Here is a 15,149-nt window from a genome sequence, read left to right on the forward strand (position 1 = left end):
GCTGCGATGCTGGCTCCGGGGATCAACCATAGTGCGGCCTCCCCAGCGCATCAGCATGACAACTGTCTGGATTGAGCTAAGTAGGGTACATCTCTGGGTTTTCAAGTGGGCACCTTCCATCCTCAGTGTTTCGTCAACTAGCCCACGACACCTCAATACTTTTTCATTTCTACAATGTTATTTCAACTGATTTGTTATATATATATATACACAATATATATATATATATATATATATATATATATATATATATATATATATATATATATATATATATATATATATACACACACACACACACACACACATTCCTAGACCCTTGAATACACTGTAATACTACTGCTATAAGATAATTTATTGTTTTGTATACTGTTAATAAGAAATAAAATAAAGTTTACTGCACTGTGTTTACTTTTCTTTTGTATAAATACAAAATGACATAGTTATTTGAAAATTCCCTGTATATGTAATTTAACCATATGTTAGTGCGACTGTAGGTTAGCTGGTGCTGTGTTACCAGGGTATGCCTTTACGGCAGTGCATGTTGGGACAGGGGTTGTAAACAACAATAGGTCAGGTTGCTAAGACCTACATCTGTTTACTCACAGTAAGTTAGTACCTTCTAACACTATTTTAGTGTTGCAATGGTTAGTAAAAGTGTTGAAGAATTATAAGCACCACTTTGGGGAGCTGTGATTTATTTTAATTTTTTAGGGGTAAACTTGATCTGAATATATTCTTTCAGTTAGGATGAAGCCAGATTTAATATACAGCTGGTGCACTGCATTCACCTTTTTCTTTCTGTTCACTTAAAGAAACACAATAAACCCCATTTGATGTTGTCTTGAAACCTCATGTGTTTTACTTAATATTTACTCAATATTTGTGTGTTGTGGTTATTTCACATGATGTGTGTCACAGAGCAGTATATTTATTTATGCCTCCCTGGAACAGGGAATGAGTGGATTAGGTCCCTAAATCTTTCAAGGTATAGGACAGAAAGGTAACAGCTGCAAAATCATCATTAGTGTAGCTTTCTTTAAATATTTCTTTGATAAGTTATGTACCCTCACTCCACATAATTTTCTTTCATTCAGTGCCCAGTGATCTACAAGCATTGTTAAGAGGGTAGGCGCTGGATAACACTAACATTTGTGCTCTGCTGCCAGGCACTCTCAGATGAAAGCATAAATGATGCAAGTACTGTAGGACTATCAAGGTAACAAAGAGAGATGAATATATTATATATGTAGTTATTATGCATAACTCCTGTGTTCCGATAAACAACTGTTTTACACAACAAATGCTCCGCTACCACCACCTACTTCAAATAAAAAAAAATAAAAAAGACATGAACATAACAATAATGGAAAAGGTCTGTTTAATATTTAGTATTTTCTTTAAAGAAAAACACAACATACTCTGTTGCTTGAAGCAGTAATGCAAGCAGGACTGTCAAGGTAACAGTCCTACTTGCATCACTGCTTTAAGCAACACAGAGAAAAAAAGGCTACATGAAAAGTTGTTATTTAGTGGCAGATGAATAGCACTTTTGTTGGTAACACTTTAACATAAATGTCTCTTCATGATTATTTCATGTGTATTAAAGTGTTACCCTTTGTTGTTTAAGTAACTCTCATTTCATAATTAATTCATAACAGTACCTAGTGTGGTAGCAAAGAGTCAATGCTCGTCAACACATTGCCCTCGGCATGATGGAGCTTCACGTAATGTCATGTTAGTGTCCATAAATGTAGATACACTGAAGGCAAAAGAAGTGACAGGGCTAGCAGAGGAATTAAACCAGGCCAATCCAGATGTCTTGCAAAAGTTCAGCATGTTGAGAATACCCCTGTGGAAATGCAATTATTTGACCACTCTGTTTCAGAGAACATGCTGTGTAATGAGACTGTAACCCACACCTTGACAACTGGACAGCATCTTTGTACTGATACTGTCGTGGGATATTGCTCGAGTAATGAAAAGAAAGACTCTGACCCTATTAAAAATGTCTTTGAAAGTCGACTTTCAGAATTAAATGGGGAGAAATTCACATTCAGAGGTGTCTGTGCTTTTGCCAACCTGCTAGCAAATACTTACTTGGTCACTACATTGCGTATTGCAAAAGGCATGATTTCACAGGAGAAGTATGATGACTTGTCAAAGGCAGTCATATCATTAAACTCAGAAGTCCAGGTATGACCTCACGGTGTGCTCTACACAAAGGATTAATGTGTCTTGCCAGTACAGTATTACAACTAGTGAAGAATATGGCTCATAGGGGTGTGCAGAAAGATGTCTATCTATGTTCTCAGAGCAAAAATGTTGAGGGACATCTTTGGTGCTGTTGAAATAAAGACAGCAGGTTAGATCTGAATGTAACTGTAATTGTTTATTTTTTCAGGTAATTGTTTAATTAGTCTAAGGTTTCTTTCACCTGTTTAAAATTTTTGAATAATTGTGTTATTAATTGTGAAAAATACATGTTATAATTCATATGTTAAAGAAAATTGTGGAAGTTATTTTTTCTAGTTTTTCTAGGAAAACCCGGTGGGGAGCACGACGGATGAAATTGAAATGGTAGAAATGACAAATGACTGCTTCCTAACGCAATTTCTCAAGGCACCGTCTAGAGGGGAGGCATGCCTTGATTTAGTCTTTTCAAATAACGAATACAGAATAACTCAAACAGAGGTCAGAGAGCCATTGGCAAACTCAGACCACAACATGGTCTCATTTGAAGTGTTTTTTAAAACCCCAAAAGTAATGACTAAAGCTAAGGTTTACAATTTTAGAAAAGCAAACTATGAAGGTATGAAACAGAGACTAACAGAAGTAGATTGGAGTAAAATAGAGAAAACATCCACAGAAAAAGAATGGCTGTTTTTTAAAAATGTAGTACTAGAGGCGCAAAACAATTACATCCCAAAAGTAGACAAATCTAAATCTAAAACAAAATGGCCAAAATGGTTTAACCCTTTGCGGTCCAATGTCGGACCTGGTCCGACACTGCAATTATTCCTATCCAGTCCAATGTCGGACCCTGTCCGACATCATCAAAAAGACGCAAAAAACGGGTTTCTAGTTGTTTTTTCTCCGGAAAAAGCAGAGAAAACCATTCAATGGCCGAGTGGGAGCAACAGGAGCCGAGACAAGCCGAAAAAAAAGGGCCTATCTCATGAATAGTCATACTTGCCCCTGTGAAAGCTATAGCGAACGAAAGGGTGGGACAGGGCTGGAGATGCCTAGTGAGTGCTTTGTTAATATGCAGGGCCTTTGAAACCCATCTGACTGTGGAAAAAAAATACTTTTAAAACAGCGCGTCTAAAATTAACTGCCCGTGTGAAAATAAATTGGACCTGACGCGCATGACACGCACTTAATAAAAGAACTGCAGAGGGTTAATAGATCAATTTTAAAAAATATTCCGCGAAAAAAGGCACTTTACAGAGCGTTTAAAAGGGACCAAAAACAAAGTACACAGAAAGAGTACTTGGAACTGCAAACACAAGTCAAAAAAGAAGTTAGAAAGACCAAGAGAGAGATAGAAATCAATATTGCTAAGGGGGCTAAAACCAATTCCAAAATGTTTTTCCAATATTATAACAGCAAGAGAACATTCAAAGAGGAGGTTAAATGTCTAAGAGACACTGTCACACGGCTGGCTGAGTGGTGCCGTCAGACCCGGAAGAAACAGACAGACAGAGACAGCGAGGTTGGTGAAGCTGAGGACTTGGTTGTGCTCAGCATTTAATAAACAAAACAAGAGAACACAAAAAACAGGGACGAACACTAAACAAACACGTACTGTGCTGGTCCTCCAGCACCACGTAGCAATTGCTCACTTTCTCTTTCTCGTTCTCGTTCTCTTTCTCCTCACTCTCTCCCATTCTTTCGCCCTGAACACACAACCCCGAGTGAATGAAATGTGCATCTATTTATACTGTTGTGCTGGGATTCAATTACTAATTAATTATTCACTTGAATCCCAGCACGTGAATTAATTATGTGCAACCTCGTGCACGCATATTACTTACTTTAAATGCACGTGCAGTGATGTGCAATCCCGTGCCTAAATACAATTATACATTTTTAAATACACGTGAAACACAGACCCGTTTATATCCTGTGTACCAATGACTATACACCAACATTAACACACCACACGCAACATACAACACAGAAATGCACACAGGGGCGGACCACATTGCCACAGACACAAATGGCAAAATCATAGACGAAGAAAAAAAAAATAGCAAATATATTAAATGATTACTTTTCATAGGTTTTTACAAAGGAGGACACAGACTGTATGCCCCACATGTCAACCTGTTCCTAAAGGGACTAGGAGCTCTTAAAATAAACAAATCCCCTGGGCTGGATGAGATCCTCCCAATAGTACTCAAAGAAATGAAAGAAGTTATTTACAAACTGCTAACCAAGATCATGCAGCAGTCTCTTGACACATGGGTTGTACCGACAGACTGGAAAATTGCAAATGTAATACCGAGCCACAAAAAGGGAAACTGAACCAGGTAACTACAGACCAATAAGCCTGACTTCTATTATATGCAAACTTATGGAAACTCTAATAAGATCCAAAATGGAAAATTACCTATATGGTAACAATATCCTGGGAGACAGTCAGCACTGTTTTAGGAAAGGGAGATTGTGTCTAACTAACCTGCTTGATTTTTCTGAGGATGCAACATTGACAATGGATAATTGCAAAGCATACAACATGGTTTATTTAGATTTCCAGAACGCTTTTGACAAAGTCCCGAATAAAAGATTAATTCTCAAACTGAACGCACTAGGGATTCAAGGAAATGCATGCACATGGATTAGGGAGTGGTTAACATGTAGAAAACAGAAAGTACTGATGAGAGAAGAAACCTCAAAATGGAGCGAGGTAACCAGTGGTGTACCACAGGGATCAGTATTAGGTCCTCTGCTATTCCTAATCTACATTAATGATTTAGATTCTGGTATAGTAAGCAAACTTGTTAAATTTGCAGATGACACAAAAATAGGAGGAGTGGCACACACTGTTGCAGCAGCAAAGGTCATTCAAAATGATCTAGACAGCATTCAGAACTGGGCAGTCACATGGCAAATGACATTTAATAGAGAAAAGTTTAAAGTATTGCACGCAGGCAATAAAAATGTGCATTATAAATATCATATGGGAGATACTGAAATTGAAGAAGGAATCTATGAAAAAGACCTAGGAGTTTATGTTGACTCAGAAATGTCTTCTTCTAGACAATGTGGGGAAGCTATAAAAAAGGCCAACAAGATGCTCGGATATATTGTGAGACGTGTTGTATTTAAATCAAGGGAACTAATGTTAAAACTTTACAATGCATTAGTAAGACCTCATCTAGAATATTGTGTTCGGTTCTGGTCACCTCGTTACAAAAAGGATATTGCTGCTCTAGAAAGAGTGCAAAGAATTATCCCGGGTTTAAAAGGCATGTCGTATGCAGACAGGCTAAAAGAATTGAATTTATTCAGTCTTGAACAAAGAAGACTACACGGTGATCTGATTCAAGCATTCAAAATCCTAAAAGGTATTGACAATGTCGACCCAGGTGACTTTTTTGACCTGAAAAAAGAAACAAGGACCAGGGGTCATAAATGGAGATTAGATAAAGGGGCATTCAGAACAGAAAATAGGAGGCACTTATTTACACAGAGAATTGTGAGGGTCTGGAACCAACTCCCTAGTAATGTTGTTGAAGCTGACACCCTGGGATCCTTCAAGAAGCTGCTTGATGAGATTCTGGGATCAATAAGCTACTAACAACCAAACGAGCAAGATGGGCTGAATGGCCTCCTATCGTTTGTAAACTTTCTTATGTTCTTATGTTCTAGTTATATATTTTACCTTATGAAAAGTTTGTTTGTATTTTCATTCAAAATTGTCCTACATTTGTGCATTCACAAAGGTGTTTTGTTGAGTTACTTTCAAATACAGTCAACTGTCAGATTTTTTAAATAAAAGCAATCAATAAATAAAAAAAAATTTCAAAACAAAGATAAAAGGGTGTTTATTGTTTGTTTACGACTGTAAGTCGCCCTGGATAAGGGTGTCTGCTAAGAAATAAATAAATAAATAAATAAATAAATAAATAAATAAATAAATAATACTACAATGTCCAGAGCGAACACCTGTAAATAATAAATGAAAAGGTGATACAGTGGTGTGTATCACTTCGTTTGTAAATCCCCGGGTTTGACCCGTAACTAAAAGTCCAGTCTTTATCACACCCACAAGAAAAACAAAACTCAAACACAGTTTTTAGTGAGTAAAATTAGTACTTGTGGTGAAAGACAGTCCTCCATGAAACAAAAGGTGAAAGTGCTGGTGTCCGGGTTGGTGCTGGCTGTTGCTACAGCTCCGGATCGCGTTAGTTGTCTACAACAGACAAACAGTTTTACTAACACGGACAAACAAAACACAACACTCATGGTTTCTGGAATCACTGGGTCTCCTTTTAGGTCGATCTAACCATTTACAATGGAACAGATTACTTTCACTACAACTCCTTTTATACCCTCCCCCATGACCCCTAGGTTAACAAGCGCATCCGCTCCTCCAATCCGTGGATGCCATTCTGTTTCCCTTCCGGGTCATTGAGTTCTGGTACAGTAGCTCCACCCCTTTTCTAGATGGCCGACTTCCACCTAACCCATGGAATAAATTGTCATTCCATTTAGTCCAGGGTACTCTGTTCCCTTTACACAGCGCCCTCACAGGTCGGGAGGGAGATCTAACAAAAAGAATCATTCGATCTCTGTCACATACTCATACTAGTATTGGTTCTGATTTGTGCCAGAGACGGCATTCTGCACACCACCCACCAATGCTGAGCATGCACACTCTACACCCTCTCCATTCTGGGTACCCTAGCTACTGCAAGCATGCTCAGGATTGGTGGACACAGTCTTGCTACGGACCTGGATTAGCAAGAGGAACAGCCATTGTTGGGAACGCCAGCTGATATGATATTTTTTGCCATTTAATATTTTCTTAAAAGTCTCGAGTCGAGTCCAAGTCACAGGGTCAACGAGTCAAGTCTAGTCCGAGTCAGGAGCTCCACGAGTCAAGTTGAGTCCGAGTCAGGAGTTCCACGAAACGTCCTGGAAAATCATTTAAAACTTTTGTGTACATGCAAAATAACCTTTTCATTCTTTTTATTTTTTTTTATTTTTGTACACTGTAGTTATACCTGCTTTCAAATCTATACATAGTGATCTCTGGGTAGCTGCCATCATCTATGTTCTATTCCAAACCATGCTTTCCTCCCCTATATGTGGCTTTTTATTATTTTTTATTCTACTGTCTCAAAAAAGCACTCTTATAGCACTTTAAAGACAGTGTGGTAAAAATGATCATAAAATGTTTGGATGTGAGGTGACATCTATTACAAAAAACACTTGTATAGCTGTACAGGGGTTAAGAAGGTTTAATATTAGCCATATTTTCATTTAATTTTGTATGAATAAAAATATGGATATCAATATTTTTTTTACCAACATATCATTTAACAAAAACATAAGCAAATCTTGACAAAAAATGCACAGTAAAAGACATTATATAATACAAATTGGCATGCCTAAAGTAATATTCAGAAAATAAAGGCTAGTACAACGTTTATTTACCGCAGCTTGAATGCCTGCCAAGGCTTACATCCAGCTTTAGCCCCCTGTTCCAAATCATGAAAGATTACGCCTGATTAGAGTGGTGAAAGCAGGGAGCCTCTGTCTGTTGCTAGGCAACCCAGTGGCACTAGAATGTCACATGCCTCTATTACCCTCATGTATATTTTGTGTTTTCATTTCAAATCTGCCACATAACAGCAGATTAATTAACTGTGCTTTCTGTTTTCTGATTTCACAAATGCCTTACATAGGAAGCCTTAGAGAGATGTATTTTATGTTCCGATTTTAATCCAGTAGTTACCACCATTGTTCACCAACACTTTGCTATGTGACAATAGCAATGAGCAGAAGAAATATTTCCAACACCACAAAAACATCCAAGTTTTGATGCTGCAAGTCCGGCAGGTAGCAGACAGAAGAAGGTTTCCCATGGTTAATTCAAATGTAAATATTTGTTTTTGTTAATTTCCAGTCCTTGTTATAGGGGTGTCTAGATGACCATGGTACAGTGCACTCCGCTTAGAAGAATCACTGATATAAGAATCAACCGCATATTGTGATCAAAACCACTGGGACAAAATCATTCCTATACTAACTAATGTAAAATAATCTGCTTGTAAGAATCAGGCAATCCGCTTATAAAAAGTGTGGAGTAGTGGTTAGGGCTTTGGACTCTTGACCGGAGGGTTGTGGGTTCAATCCCTGGTGGGTGACACTGCTGTTGTACCCTTGAGCAAGGTACTTGACCTAGATTGCTCCAGTAAAAACCCAACTGTATAAATGGGTAATTGTATGTAAAAAATAATGTATAAAAAATGTAATTGTATGTAAAAGTAATGTGATATCTTGTAACAATTGTAAGTCGCCCTGGATAAGGGTGAGTGCTAAGGAATAAATAATAATAATAAAAATAAATAAAACACTGTGTAACAATTTTTTTTGTTTTTTTTGTTCCTGGGTAGTAAGTGTTATTTCCTAATTGCTTATGCCTCAAAAGTATAGAAAATGGCTATTATTCCCCACAAACTTTGCTTTTGTGACCAGGACAGTGATATTTTGAAATTTACCTATTTTCCAGAACATTCCAGATAGATTCAGTGCTGAGTAAACTTGGAGTAACTTCTAGAACTTTCCAGTAATATAAATAGTAGTATAAATACAGGGGCCTTAAGCCCACCAGTTCAGTTTAGTTCCAGCTGCTTTTTCCAGCTTCTTCACCCGTCAAGATGGGCTCTGCTTCTGCCACAATGTGACCAGTCCTATCTAGGCAATCGGAATCGCCTGTAACCAGAATGAGTGGCGCCACTTCATTGACAGCTCATCCAGGAGCCTCAAAGCCGTGCTGCTCCATAATGGTAACAAGTACCCGTCTCTTCCCCTGGCTCACTCGGTGCACCTCAAAGAGGATTACAACAGCATCAAGACCTTGCTGGAAGTCTTGAAGTATGATGAGTAGGGCTGGGAGGTCATAGGAGACTTCAAAATGGTGGCATTCCTGATGGGTCTCCAAGGCGGTGTTACCAAGTTTCCCTGCTATCTTTGCCTTTGGGACAGCAGGGACACCAAGGCGCACTACCACAGGCGGGACTGGCCACAGCGGACCGAGTTCTCTGTGGGGAGGAACAACGTCAAGTGGGAGCCACTGGTGGACCCCCAGAAGGTGCTGATGCCACCACTGCACATCAAATTGGGCCTTATGAAACAATTTGTCAGAGCTCTAGATAAGGAGTCGGCAGCCTTCAAGTACCTTCAAGACTTTTTCCCTAAGCTGTCAAGGTCAAAGCCGATGTCTTCGTCGAACCACAGATAAAGAAGATCCTGGAGTGCAATGAATTCCCCAAGAAGCTCACTAGTAAGGAGAAAGCGGCTTGGAACAGCTTTGTCGCAGTGGTTCGGGGCTTCCCGGGCAATCACAAGGCCGAAAACTATGTGGAGCTGGTTGAGACTCTGGTGAAGAACGACGGCACAATGGGCTGTAGGATGTCCCTCAAAGTCCATATCCTTGATGCTCATCTTGATAAATTCAAGGAGAACATGGGAGCGTACTCGGGGGAGCAAGCGCTTCCACCAGGATATACTGGACTTTGAACGCCGCTACCAAGGACAGTATAACGAGAACATGATGGGAGACTACATTTGGGGGCTGATTCGTGAAAGTGATTTACAGTATAATCGTAAATCTCGAAAAACTACTCACTTCTAAATCTTTTGTAGTCATTTTTGTATTACTTTAGTATAAATACATGTTAATTTGGATTCATATGTTGTTTTTTTCTGGCTTTATGTGAACGAAAAGACACAAATTCGCCTGTTTTCTCATTGGAAATAGGTAAATTTCAAAATATCACTGTCCTGGTCACAAAAGCAAAGTTTGTGGGGAATAATAGCCATTTTCTATACTTTTGAGGCATAAGCAAATAGGAAATAACACTTACTACCCAGGAACAAAAATTGTGTTACATAGTGTTATTTTTACATACAATTACATTTTTTTTTTTTTAATTGATGAATTGATGAATTGAGGAATTAACTGAGTAATTAATAAATTAATTGATGACTTGTTTTGGCACAAATAGCACTCCATATTTTATTCCAGTCACTTCTTAGCACGGTCCCAATGCAGCAGCTTGCTCCACACACGCCGCTCCTCACACACCTCCCCCGTCAGCAAGTGAAAAATGGGCGCTATGATGCCAGCATTTGGAGTTAAGAGTAAGGAGTATGAGAAAGAGAGACAGGTCACATTGCAGCTTTTATTTTGTGATTTTTTTTCAATTACCTGGAAGTCTGGAAGCGATTTAGTTATCGCGCATTGGAGGAAAACGATTGCAATCGCTAACCAAGGGGACATGGCTGACAGTATAAAAGGGGATGTGATGATGTGAACAGTTCCTTTGTTATGGTTACGGACGAACTGCTGAAGGACGTGTATGTACAGTGATTGTTTCATGTTTGCCGTGTTAATTGTGTCTTTTATAGACGGCTAACACATCCGGAGCTGTCGCTTAAGGCCAGCACCCAATCCGGACTTCACTGCACTAGTACTCACTAAATAAATTGTATTTCACCACTTGCACTTCAGCACTCAATCTGGACTTGTGATCGTGTTTGTGTTCTGTGTGTGTTTAAATACCGTGTCTATTATTTCAGGACTGAACCCTGTGTTTATTTAACTGTGCAATACACATCGTTGTGCATTGCCAGTCCTCCCTTATTTTACTGTTGTCAAGTGACGTCGGTTTTACAAATAAACCACCATTTCACCAGTAATTTGTTGTTTGTCATTGTCTTATCACTGCATTGCCTCTACACCTGCACACTGCAAACCACTTTGCCATAATGTGGAGCTCCTGAGTCAGGATTCAGTCAGTCACAGACAAAAATAACCACTTCGCGATTTGAACATTTACAAATGATTAGGGGTCTACTTAAATCACGATTTCGTGGAAATCTGGAAATTGAGGCGCCTCCGCGAAATTCACCTCTTTTAGGGGCCAATGCATACCGGACAAGTACAGAGAGAAAAAAAAGAAACCTTGTTTAAATGAACTACTGCACAACACAAGTGAAGCAAACTATGTATCTTCCTTCTGTAGATAGGCTTTTTTATTCTTTATTATTCTATCGCCATCCTGTGTACATTGCACTTAGGCAAAAAAAAACGTCCTTAGACAAATAACATTTACCAAAAAATACACCAAAGCGGTTAACATTCTTGATTACTGTTCAAATGACAACAATGCCTATCAGGGCATTGGTACTGGCTTTTCTGTGACCTGTACAGTAGGGGGTGGGACAAAGTCAGTGCTGCATTGTTTTGATTTAGGTTGCTAAAATCTAGTTTTCAGCATTGGAGGGAAAATACCAGAAATGGACGACAAAGCAAAAAAAGCAAAGTATATTTTGGCTGATGATCGTGTCAAGATATTGCTGATGATCATGTCAAGATATTTCCCAGAGAAACTGTACATGCAGATGGAGGTAATTGTTTTGCACATCTTGTAATGTGTCTTTGGAGAAAATACGATCGATTGCTATTTAGCTTCAGAATCACACATTAAACGAAAGGCTACTACAGAGGCTGCTGAACAGAACGTAAAATAAACAGCTTTCAGAAAACAAAATGGAAAATCAGTGCAGACAAAAAGTATTCCTGTCGGTTGTAGCCAAGTTAAATTAGTACTACAGGTACGATCTAACACAGCCACCTTGCTTCAAACAACCTGCTGCTTACTTTTTAAACGCAATTAGAATTTTAGACCCGAATAGGCACGTTTTCTTTGTTTTGACTCGGTACTAATAAAATAAATTATTGGATGGGAAAAATAACATGACAACAATGAATCACGAATATTGTATATTTAAAATTATGTTGGGTGTTTTAATACATCGCACAGATTCTCGCATCTCTAGTCGTATTTCATTATTGAAAGTTTATTTATGTTCCATTAATGTTGGGGGGTGGAGATTAATCCAATTATGATCTTTCAGTTTTGTATTTTTAATATATAATTTTTTTCCTCAATAAAAACTTTTTTCCCCTTAACAGTGGAGTATAGTGTGTAGATAAGTGGAAAAAATCTGCATTTAAATGCATGAAACTCTGAGGCACTGACACAACAAAATGTGTAAAACATTCAAGGGGGTGTAGACTTTCTATAGGCACTGTACTAATTAGCAGTTAGTAATTGTTATGCACATGTGTGGGATTTATTTGTGTATTACAGGCAACTGAATTAAGTAATTCCAGTATATATTTTCACAGACCAAAAAAACAAATCAGAAAATAGAAAATATGGACTCAATTATTTATTTAGAATTGGTTATGTATTTTGACACTTAGCTATTTGGCTCATTTAGCAATGTGTGTTTAAATTGTACCAAACAGATTTTTTTTCCTTTTTTATTTTTAATGAAAATTTATATTACAATAGGCCTAATCTTCAACAGACATGATGCAAACATAAGCAGTAAACCTAATTTTGACGATCACGAAAAACACACTTTTGTGTTACAGTCTACAAATAATTCCTTCATTTTAAAACATTAGATCAAGCTCTGATCCGACTCTTATCCTGCTCTGAAGCAAGATCGAAATAGGATCAGATTTTGAGCCAAATCTGAGCTCAGGATCCACGCTGACCCCTTTAATACAACACAATACGTCACAGGGGCAGGATTGGAGCCTGGATCCAGGATCGGATCCCTTTAGTACAACCGGCCCCTGGAAGTGGAGACTTAAGACCTGGTCCTTGATGCTTTTACTTGCTATCTCCAGTGCAATTGAAGATAACCTGTGTCTATTGTCTTAATATTATTTAATTATTTGTTTCAGTTGATTTTACTGATCTTACTGTTGTGAATATTGAATGTACTATTTATACTGAATTTTAAGTCATTGCTCTTTTTTTTAAATTTAGTAGTCGCCAATTAATTTTACTGTTTTTCTCCCAATTTGGAATGTCCAATTGTATTTAGGTTCAGCTGACCACTACCACCCCTGCGCTGACTCGGGAGGGGCGAAGATGAACACGCTGACCTCCGAAACGTGTGCCGTCAGCCGACCACTTCTTTTCACTCTGCAGGCCCACCATGCAGCCAGGCAGCTTACAGACAAGCCCGTAGGCACCCGACCAGTCTACAGGGGTCGCTGGTGCGCAGCGAGCCGAGGACACCCTGGCCGACGTAAGCCCTCCCCACCCGGGCAGCGCTCGGCCAATTGTGCGCCGCCCCCTGGGAGTTCCCGTCCACGGTCGGCAGTGGAATAGCCTGGACTCAAACCGGCGACGTCCAACGTTTAGGGCGCATCCTGCACTCCACGTGGAGTGCCTTTACCGGATGCACCACTCGGGAGCCCACTCATTGGGAGCACTGCGACACCTCTCTCACTGGAAAAGGAGTTAGGGAAGAAGCAATGCCCAGTGTTTTTGCTCTTGTGTTACAAAACGTCTCAGCATCTGCTTCAAGGTCTGATTAAATCGTTCCATAACATAAAAGTTGGTTCCATGATCAGTCAAAATCTCCTTGGGGATCCCTACTCTAGCCATAATCTGTACTAACTCTGTGGCTATTGGCACTAGTGGACCTCAATGGAACTGCCTCCGGGTATCGCGTTGCACAATCTACGACTACTAATATATGAGTCAGAAGGTAGCAAAGGGCCAACTATGTGCATTGCAATGCGTTCAAAAGGAGTGGAAATAATCGGCAGTGGAACCAAAGGGGCGGAGCGCACTCGACCCGGCGCTACTCGCTGGCAGTCTGGGCATGTGGCTACATATTTAGACACATCAGTATGAAGACCTACCCAATAGAATCGAGCCAATATCCGCTATCTTGTCTTGTCAGCTCTGAGGTGCCCCGCAAAAGGGATATCATGCGCCAGCCTCATGACCTCGGTCCAACAAGACGGGAGAATCAATAATTGTGTTACAGGCTGTCCTGTGCCCACTGCTAGATTTACCCTATACAGTAATTGCCCCTTGATACTGAAGTGTGGATATACTAGCGCCCCAGCGCCATCAACATCCTTACCTTTAATAGACCGGACCTGCCCCCAAGCGTGCACTAGTGACGGGTCTTTATGGTGGCCCCACACTATGTCCGCGCTTGAGTGCCAAATGTCCGGTATATTGAGAGGGGCTGGAGTAGCATCTGTCCTAGATGGCCCAGAAACCTTGCCCTCTCGGTCACACTGCGTTCCAACTCCCTTTGACTGGCGTTTGTTACCACCCGAGCACTCTCCCACCAGACCCCAGCCTTGTCTCAATGATGCTCCCTCCCATTTGCGGTCATTCTCTCTTTATTCATTTTTCTAGGATGGAAAATAGAAAACATTTCAGCTTGAAAAGGAAACACATCACCAATTTGTTAACTTTTTCTTCTGCTATGTTTTATGTGTTCAGCTGAGACTGCCATTATTTGCATTAATTCTTTGAATTTTGGCTAGTCTTGGCCCAGAATAATGGGTGTGGCAACCTTTCCACCAACCCCACATTGTGACAATGTACCACTTTATAATACTACACCGGGACTTATATTGAACGTTATTTTTACATACAATTACCCATTTATACAGTTGGGTTTTTACTGGAGCAATCTAGGTAAAGTACCTTGCTCAAGGGTACAGCAGCAGTGTCCCCCACCTGGGACTGAACCCACAACCTTCCGGTCAAGAATCGAGAGCCATAACCACTACTCCACACTGCTGCATATGTTTGTATTAGAAAGCACGGATATCCATGGAGTCAAATCGAAAGAGATGAAAAGACTTTACAATTTTGGCATTTATACCTTTGTAAGCAATTGTTGACTCCACTCTCATTTGTCTTACTTCTGTCCAATGATAGGGGTTTCCACTCTATCATTGCACATTCCCGCTGCGGGGGAAAATGGGGGTTGCATACCACGTGGTACCTAGCAGGGCACGTCCATCTTGTCTCACCCTATCTCTGCTAATATCCTGCCTTTTGGCGTTTAGC

Source organism: Acipenser ruthenus, chromosome 5 (genome assembly GCF_902713425.1).
Source record: "Acipenser ruthenus chromosome 5, fAciRut3.2 maternal haplotype, whole genome shotgun sequence".
Lineage (NCBI taxonomy): Eukaryota > Metazoa > Chordata > Actinopteri > Acipenseriformes > Acipenseridae > Acipenser > Acipenser ruthenus.